The sequence below is a fragment of the Agrilus planipennis genome, unplaced genomic scaffold (assembly GCF_000699045.2).
Source record: "Agrilus planipennis isolate EAB-ADULT unplaced genomic scaffold, Apla_2.0 scaffold145, whole genome shotgun sequence".
In the NCBI taxonomy this organism is placed as follows: domain Eukaryota; kingdom Metazoa; phylum Arthropoda; class Insecta; order Coleoptera; family Buprestidae; genus Agrilus; species Agrilus planipennis.
In genome coordinates, this window is record NW_020440372.1 from 460,711 (window position 1) to 470,457 (window position 9,747).

Consider the following 9,747-nt stretch of genomic DNA (forward strand, 5'->3'; position numbering starts at 1 on the left):
CATGCGGTGTTAACTCCTCCTGTCAAAATAGTAGTGACTACACCTGGCAGATGGCGGTGTTGCAGCGGTTAAAGATTTTGTAAAATGGGTTGCATATGAAAAACAGCATTACGATCATAAAAAATATTATCATTATTTTTATTTGCACTGCAGTGATTAGGGTTGTCTACGTTCAAAAAATTTTTTTATTAAAATTGGTAACGATAATAATACTTATTTGTAATGCTTTTCATTGGAGAAGAAATCGGGAAATACCACGTGTAAACGTTCAAATGTCGCGTCCGTGACCGCGAAGCGCGTAAAGAGAAAAATAGAAATTGTCTGTAGTTATCAATGAGAGTATTTGAAAAATATGAAAATGTAAAGTTGGTTGTTATCATTTGTCATTCATAAGAAGAAAGCAGGAAAGAATTTTTGAAAAAGGTAAGTAAAGAAGTACAAAAAATGAAATGTTATGAACAAGTGGTGCATGCATAAATAGTGGTAGAATATGTGAAAAAATAGACAAACGTGTTGTCCATTTACAAAAAGTAAGGACGGTGGAAGTACAGAATACTGTTTACGTGAGGAGCAAATACAGTAAAAAAATATTATGCATATAATATATACATACATATATACATACGTACTGTACCTACAAGTGCATGTGTGTACATATATGAAAAGATAAAGATAAAAGGCCTGCTTCGGCAACGTTGAAATGTATATGTTTTTTCTAAAGATTCGCCAACTTTATTTGATTGGCACCTTTCAAAATTTCGATGAGGTACCTAGGTATCTCTTTAAAAGTAGCGCATATACATCCACATGTAGCTATGTATGCATACGTACTTAAAAACGATAACAGATAAAGGTACCTGATAATTACCCGAAAACAAATAAATCATATAATATCACATATGTATAGGTACCTATTATGCTGTTATCTTATTAAAAGTGTGTTTATGAACAAAATGAAGTTATGTAAAAGTAAATAAGCGGGCACTTTCGTTTCTTATGTTAAGGTCATTTCTAAAAAAAAAAATAAAACAAAATCGGTACAACTCGATAGACGATACCGAGAAAAATGTGTTAGTAGTCTCATACATTTTTTGCATTATAAACATAAAATGGGCAAAGTCAGAAGGAAGGCTGATGGAACATTGTTAATATCTTATACTGCAAAGTAGAATTGAACTCATACTTGTTAGGTAAATGCTCCAATCTAGCAATTGTTATTGATATACGAGTTTCTTTTAAATATGTACACTACAATTGTTGACAAAATGGAAGTTATCGAAACACCAGTAAAACTTGCATTCAATCTTTTCCGTAACAGTCGAATATGAAAAGGAAGAAATGAATATTGTTTTAACATCTAATTACATGAGAAGAAAAGAAGTAGTACATAAATTGTACGGTTCAACGGTAATTGAAAAAATTGTAATTGCCTTGTCGAAAAAGCGTAAAATGCAATTTAGACTTATGCTATNACGTACGTGCTTAATAAACATCCCCTACAACCACCCATAACTGCAGCAACAGCGACGTCTACGATGGAAGGGGGTTGTAGGGGGTGTTTCCTGAGCATGTGTGTATGTGTATGTGTGTGCATTCTTCGGCCTAGCCGAAGAATGACCTTCTTCTTTCTCTTCGGCTAAAGAATGACCTTCAACAGCCGCAGAATAAATGACCTTCTTCAGCCGAAGAAAGACCTTCTTCAGCTGAAGAATCACCTCTAAAGGCGCCGAAGAACTGGACGATGGTCGGAACTGGATGGACAGGCGATCCGGAGTCCCAGAAGCGACACTCTATTACCATTAACGGAATCCCTACAAGAATTCGAAGCCAATATTGCGAGACTGTCTCGACTGGCCTTTTCTAATACTTCAGAAGAATTGAGACAAAGGTTGGCAGTGGAGGCATTTACTGATGGACTTCGGGAGAGTGACGCTCAACAACGAATACGCCTTGACCGACCTAAGACGCTAGCTGATGCATTGGCTCGTGCATTGGAGTACGAAGCTGATAAACGGGCCTATAGTAAACAGGAATGGGTTCGGCTACTGCATGAAGAAACGAATTCGTCAGAATCTTTATAACAAACCATTTCCAAGTTCGATAAAGAAACTCGAAAGCTGAGATGTTGGAATTGCGGCGAACTACGTTATACGAGGAGGCTGTGTAGCAAAAGTACTCCTTCCCAAGTACTCGACATCAACAGCAGGTAAATTCTGACATAGTACCTGTTGAAATAAGTGGAGTAATTGACAGAGATTGTAGGAATCTAACCAGTGAGCAGAAATGCAATGTGTAACATCTACTTTGTCAGAATGCCGACGTCTTTGAGACTGACAAGAATTTTAGGGGAAAGACCAATATCGTAAAACACAAGATCAATACCGGTAATCCGTAGCCTATTCGTCAAAAACCTAGACGATTGCCCTGGCTAAGAAGGAAGAGGCAGAGCGAATAATCCTCGAAATGCAGGAGACCGGCATAATTGAGTCATCTTCATGTTCATGGACATCACCGGTAGTATTGGTAAAGAAAAAGGATGGCGAAACCCGTTTTTGTGTGGATTATCAACAGCTCAACGTAACCAAGAAAGACAGTTATCCACTACTACTGATTGATGACACCTTGGATATGCTTTCTGGCTCGAGAATGTTTTCCACACTCGATTTAAAGAGCGGAGTCTGGCAATTTGCTTTAGATGATGCCGACAAAGAAAAGACCGCATTCTCCATCGGCACGGACCTATGGCAGTTTACAGTTATGCCTTTCGAGTTATGCAATGGAGAAAATCTTGAGTGATCAAATTGGAAAAACCTGCTTGGTATACTTGGATGACATCATAGTGATTGGAAGCACCTTTAATGAACACCTGCAGAATTTGCAAGCGGTATTCCAACGGTTACGTGAAACCAATTTGAAATTCAGTCCGAAAAAGTGCCACCTTTTCCGCGAGTTTCTTACTCGGGACATGTTGTATCAGTGAAGGGCGTAGCTGTGGATCCGGAGAAGATAAAGGCCGTGAAGGGATGGCCAGTGCCTGAAAATATCCACAACGTAAGAAGCTTCTTGGGATTATGCACGTATTATCGTCGCTATGTTTATGGATGCGCCAATATCGCCAAACCTTGACACGTTTAACCGAAAGTGACCGCAAATATTATTGGGATTAGGATTTTCAAACGGCATTTGAGACTTTGAAGCAGGCTTTAACCACAGTCCCTGTACTGGTATATCCTCGGCCCAATGGAATGTTCATTTTGGACACCGACGCCAGCAATCTGGGAATGGGAGCCGTTCTTTCGCAGTTATAAGATGGTCAAAAAAAGGTAATCGGCTATTTTAGCAAGACCTTATCAAAAGCCGAAAAAAACTACTGTGTCACTAAGCGAGAGATGCTGGCTGTAGTCAAAGGTGTAGAACATCTTTATAAATACCTATATGGACGAAAATTCACCCTACGCACTGATCATGCAGCTTTAAAGTGGCTTCTGAATTTTAAGCATTCGGAGGGCCAGATAGCTCGATAGATTGAGAAGCTATAGGAATATGATTTTTACGTACAGCACCGGCCTGCAACCGGACACAAGAATGCCGATGCACTTTTCAAAAGATCTTGTCAAACAAACTGCAAGCAGTGTGAGCGAATGGAAAATAATGAAGAGGCAATTCGACGCTTCACGGTAATCGATGACGAGTGGTTCTGGGAAAGCAGTTAAACAGTTCAAAGAAAAAATAAACTATCCGGATTGTTCCGGAAGGTTCCAGAAAGTAAACAAAGGAGTATTTAAAGGAAGAGACGATCGCCGAGAGAGAAGAAGAAATAAATTGACCGTTGCAGAAGTGTATCTAGAAATAAATTGACAGTAATATCAGTGAAATAAATAGTGCAGTGAATATTGATATATGAACAGTATTGTAAATAAATAGAATAATTCATGACCTAGGTTTAGTAATAATTTAATAGTGTTTTTAAGTTCTTTAATACTTAGTGTAAATAAATAGTTTTTGTCGTTATCAGTCATAGAAGTTAATTTTGTTAAACCCACGAACATTATAATACTTAAACATATAGTAGTAGTACTGAGGGCGTAAATATTTCTATACCGTTCCTGTCGTAAAAACCAAACGCCAATCGCGTGTAATGAAAGAGATAGCGCTGGTCATCTCCCTCACTCTTTTCGACCCAAGAAATTATTACGACATACGGCTTTGGCACGTCCATTAGTATATGTCGATGGGCTTAACTAAATAAACTTTCAAAATGTGGTGGTCTCGACTTCCCGCTCTCATAGACCTACGGATAGAGTTGACCATCGACGTTTACTAATGGACATGCCTTAGCGGTCAGAATTGTAGTACAACAAAAGAAAGAGACAGCATCTGTCCGAAACAATTCGCTATCTCTCTCACTTTTCGAGCCAAGAAATTATTACAACGACATACGGCTAAGGCACGTCAATTATTATTGGGATCCGTCAAATGGGCATACACCATCTGGTGGCAAAATTTATAACTCGAATGAGCGAAAAATTTACATAGAAACTGTGGACGCAAATTGTAAAATTGTTTATTAAAATAATAAAACACGTTAAAAAAGTAAAAATTTTTTTGAAGATGGAGTCGACGAAGTTTTCTTCTAAAGTTAAATCAAATAAAAAGTTAATATGTTCAGTGAAAAGCTGCAATAGCACTTCAGACATAGATCTTCACTCTTCACCTGCATTAACTACTTTCCAATAAAAACTAACCGTTTTATATATGTGAAAAATATATTCGGAAAATTAGAGAAAAAAGAAAAAGTTAATATGTTCAGTGAAAAGCTGCAATATCACTTCAGACATAGATCTTCACTCTTCACCTGCATTAACTACTTTCCAATAAAACCTAACCGTTTTATATATGTGAAAAATATATTCGGAAAATTAGAGAAAAAAGTGAACTAATAGAAGCTTGGATGAAAGCAGTAGGTATCAAAGAAGCGAATTCCGGAATAAAAATTTGTTCACGTCATTTTAATGTACATGATTATATTTCAGCAAGTATTTACCATCAGCCATAACCTTAATATTTAAAATTAGAATCATACTAGAATTATAAAGTGAGAAATTATTTATTCCTGTGTAATTGATTTAACACAATTCTAATGATACGATATAAGTATTTTGAGGTTAAGAACCTANGACCAAAATTAACTGCATAATGTTGCAAAACGAAGAAGAAATCAGCAAATCAAGAATATAGCCCACGAAAGACAACACCCTTGTAGACATTGGCTGATTCAGTACAACCAAACTGAACTTTATTCTCTCTCATTTGTTGGAATATCTGTAGAAATGGACTAAAAACATATTAATCGCCCTGTTAATTAAGGAAGGGATTTAACACACTTAAAAGCACGCACCAAAAAGCAAGTAAAACAGCTGAATCATAAAATGGCGACAAGCGTCGAGTTTACATGACAGATCATATTTGACAGACAAATGTGAAATAATCATAGATAGACGACGTCAATTTATGATGTAGACCATAGGTAGTTATAAAAATTTCCACTGATGCACGTTAAAAGTCAATTTAAGCTGTGATCAATAGATATTTAGGTAGTTTTCCAATTAGAGCACTAGAGCGCACAATGCGGCATTATGCGCAGCATCGAGTGTTCCAACTACAGCAACGCCTCGCACCGTTGAGCACTGTGAAAAGTACTGCCTATGTCCGATGTGCGCAATGGATACCAGCTTAGTAAAATGAACGAAGTTTATTTTCTTTAAGTTGGAGTTGATAGAAAAAGCTTTCGACTAATTATTATTGTTGTTGTATACTATTCCCTTTAAAAGTACATTAATAAGGTTGCTAAGTCGATGACTGTTTTTTTTTCTCAACACTGACATTAGTGTACTCTGTTGGCGCACTAATACACATTCCAATTAAGCATCAGCACACTTCGGCATGGTCATGCTCCTGTCAAAATAGTAGTGACTACACCTGGCAGATGGCGGTGTTGCAGCGTTTAAAGATTTTGTAAAATGGATTGCATAAGAAAGACAGCATTACGATCATAAAAAATATTATCATTATTTTTATTTGCACTGCAGTGATTAGGGTTGTCTACGTTCAAAAAATTTTTTTATTAAAATTGGTAACGATAATAATACTTATTTGTAATGCTTTTCATTGGAGNTAAAAAATATTATCATTATTTTTATTTGCACTGCAGTGATTAGGGTTGTCTACGTTCAAAAAATTTTTTTATTAAAATTGGTAACGATAATAATAACTATTTGTAATGCTTTTCATTGGAGAAAAAATCGGGAAATACCACGTGTAAACGTTCAAATGTCGCGTCCGTGACCGCGAAGCGCGTAAAGAGAAAAATAGAAATTGTCTGTACGAGGGTGGATTGACAAGTTTCCGGCCTAACCAAGAGATGACGCCACTAGGCCTACCTTGAGGTGACATTCTATAGTACCATCCTTGGATAGCTTGTAGCTATAGTTTCAGCCCGATCTCCTNTTCATATTTTAACATTTTTGTAACGAAAAAAAGAAAATTTCAATTTTTTTAAAATGCCAAAATTAGTGAAATTATCTATTTTAGATAACAATCCATACTTATGCAACTGAAGCAAACATCCACATTGGTCAAAAGAGTTTAAGAAGAGGAGTCAAATGACAAAATAAAATATGGTAGGTGCTATTTGAAAAAACCAAGTTATTCGTATTTGAAGTTTTTAAACTTTGGATTTGTTTTCTGAACGCCCAGTACAAATAATGTAGCTCAATTGTGGTGTAGTATTAGCCTAAAATACGACTATAACTGATAAAAATTTCAAAACAAAGTAATTTTTTGTGGAAGTTATGATTTTTTATAGTTTGGGTTGCGGTAGCGACTTTTTTTCTAAAAATTACAATTATTTCAGACACTATTGCTTATACTCATACAAGTTGGTAATTAGTTACCTTAAAATTTTGTGTTTCATACGAATTCGTCGTAAAAATATAGTATTACATTAAAACAAAGTTGACATCAATTTCCGGTATAACCGGAAGTGGCCAACAGTTGAAATTATTTTACTTAAAAAAATTATCCTGGATAACCCTGTCAAATTTTCAAATCTTTTACATGCTTAGTTTTTCTAAAACGTCTAATGTACCATACAGTTCGAAGAACCCTGTATGTGCAGGGTTTACTAAAAAAGTCCTTCATCAGAATTTTAAGAAAGATTAGTGGGAATTAAATTTAAAAAATTTGCCATTCATTTGATTTGAACTTTTAATGTAAAATATTTTCAATTAAGTTTCTCTTCCAGTTGTACTGGAAATAGGTACCGACATGTGTAATTTTCTCCATTTTATTATATCATTCAAATTCTAGGTTTTATAATATAAACCTATCCGAGAACTCCACCATTTAAGAAATAAACAAGTGGTCACTTTTTTTTTAAAACAGGATCTTAACCATAATTTTGTACCCACCATCAATAATATCTGACTTTACTTAACTAAATTTTTACTATGAGTCAACTATTTAATAGTCTTTGAGGTAATCTGAAATGTTTTTTTTTTTAATGATATAGACTGTTTAAAAAATGAATGTGAATACTAAAAACTTCTGTCAACAAAAACATTCTTATTTTAAACGGAACACTATATTTTCACGTACTTGAATGTAGATTTTTATTCTGAAACATTTGGTTATATTAAAGTGACCACATTTTCATTGAGACAAAGCGGGACGAATGGGATGAAATGGGAATTACAATTTAGTTATATATATTTTATTGTATACATATCATATACTTGTACAAAAATGTATTTATTATTAATTATTGGTGACTATAAGAATATTTGTAAAAAGTAATAATTTGAACATCATGATTTTTAATCAAATTAAATTTTTTATATATAAAAACACGGTCATATTTTTGATCCGAGTGAATACTTACCAATAGATTCGGATCNTTTCTTTCTTCCTTCGCGTTCCATCAAAATGAAGCTTTTAAGTCGGAACAAATGCAATTTTTACCGATCACTCTAATGTATATGTTTCTCTATCACTTTACAAAACGTACTATTTATTACACAGTTGCGTTACGCATTTGTTTTTTTAAAAAGTCAGTGCGTTATTTCTACTGCAAAGTATTGATATTATTTGCAGGTAATTGCATAAAATAGTAACGTAATGTTTCCGAATGTGTTCTCTTGTAATTATGTATGGTTACAATTATCTCACATCTTTGTTTTTTAATTGGATGAAAGTGTGTGTGTGTGTTATACGTATGTAAAAATTTCGATATAACTTAGAAACACACCTTACATGGCCCTTTTGCGAAATATCGCAGATGATTGCTATATGTATATTGAAGTTGATGGCTATATGGATGTTGAAGTTGAATCTATTAAAAAACAATTTCAAAACAGCTAACTGCGATTACCTGTGTGGGATTTACATCTATGTAAATTGTTTTTACTGGTTTAAATAACTAAGTAAATTGCATGTTGTTTACTTTAGATGTCTTAATTAATAGTTGCGGCATCGTTTACATATTCCTATCACACATCATGTGGCAATTTCTGAAAACTATTCTGTTACAGAACAGATTATTTCCGTAACTTTAATTAAGTGCCCTTACTGAAGAATTTTACGTCAGCACGCCATGATACAAACAAACCGTTTAAAACAATTTTAAGACGTTACAGACATGTGTTGATTCTTAACAGAACGAAAGATTTGACATACAAATATATGTTTCCAATATTTCGAACTGTTTCGTTTATCAATGTAATAAGAACGATTTTGTTCCTTGGTCTTTACTCATGATTATTGTATTCCTTGTAATATACAAACATTTCGTCCTCTCTTTGGAAAATACTAATGTTTCAAATAGTATAATACCATCATAGTGGTATTGAATAAACGACATTGTATTTAGTAAAGTGAAAATCGTATCATTAGGAATAAATTTGTTGACCCGGAGGGTGTAATTGTTTTCTACATTTAATTGTATGTTTAGTTTTGTAGAGAAACAATTTATTCGTATCCCCAAAATACCCACAACATACTGTATCATTGCAGTGTATAATAATGTACTATTAAGTCATTTATACTGAATTAAGAAAATTGCATTCCCTTCGCTTGATAGTTTACTTATGATTACCTCTGCAGTAGTAATAATTATGAACACAACAAGATAATTTTAATTATTTTCACAGCATTCACAGTAACCGATGATCACTATCCCCCTATTACGAGCCCCTCCTTCAGTTGTCTTGGTAGAAAGCTTCACTAATGTCCAATATTTATGCATATTTTTTCTACAACTATTCTGTACCTTTATAACTACAATTTTCATTATTTTTACAGATTTCACAGTCACCTATCATCGCCGCTCCCCTACGACCCTCTCTTTTAGTTGTCTTGCCACAATTTCGGGTAAGTGTTTCCAAAAAGTTTGACCAACGTTCCATTTTTATGCATACCTTTTCTTGAACGTATTCCGTGCGGTACCTTTATACGTATAATTTTAATTATTTTTACAGATTTAACCGTCACCGATAATTTTCGCCACTCTACGAGCATCCCTTTAACTTGTCCTGTCACAGTTTTTGGTAAGTTTTCCAAAAAAGGTTGACTACACTTCAATTTTCATTCATACTTATCTACTTGTCGACCGTATTCGGTGCGGTACCTGTATACCTATAATTTTCATTCTTTTTACAGATTTCACAGTCAGAGATAATTTTCGCCACTCTA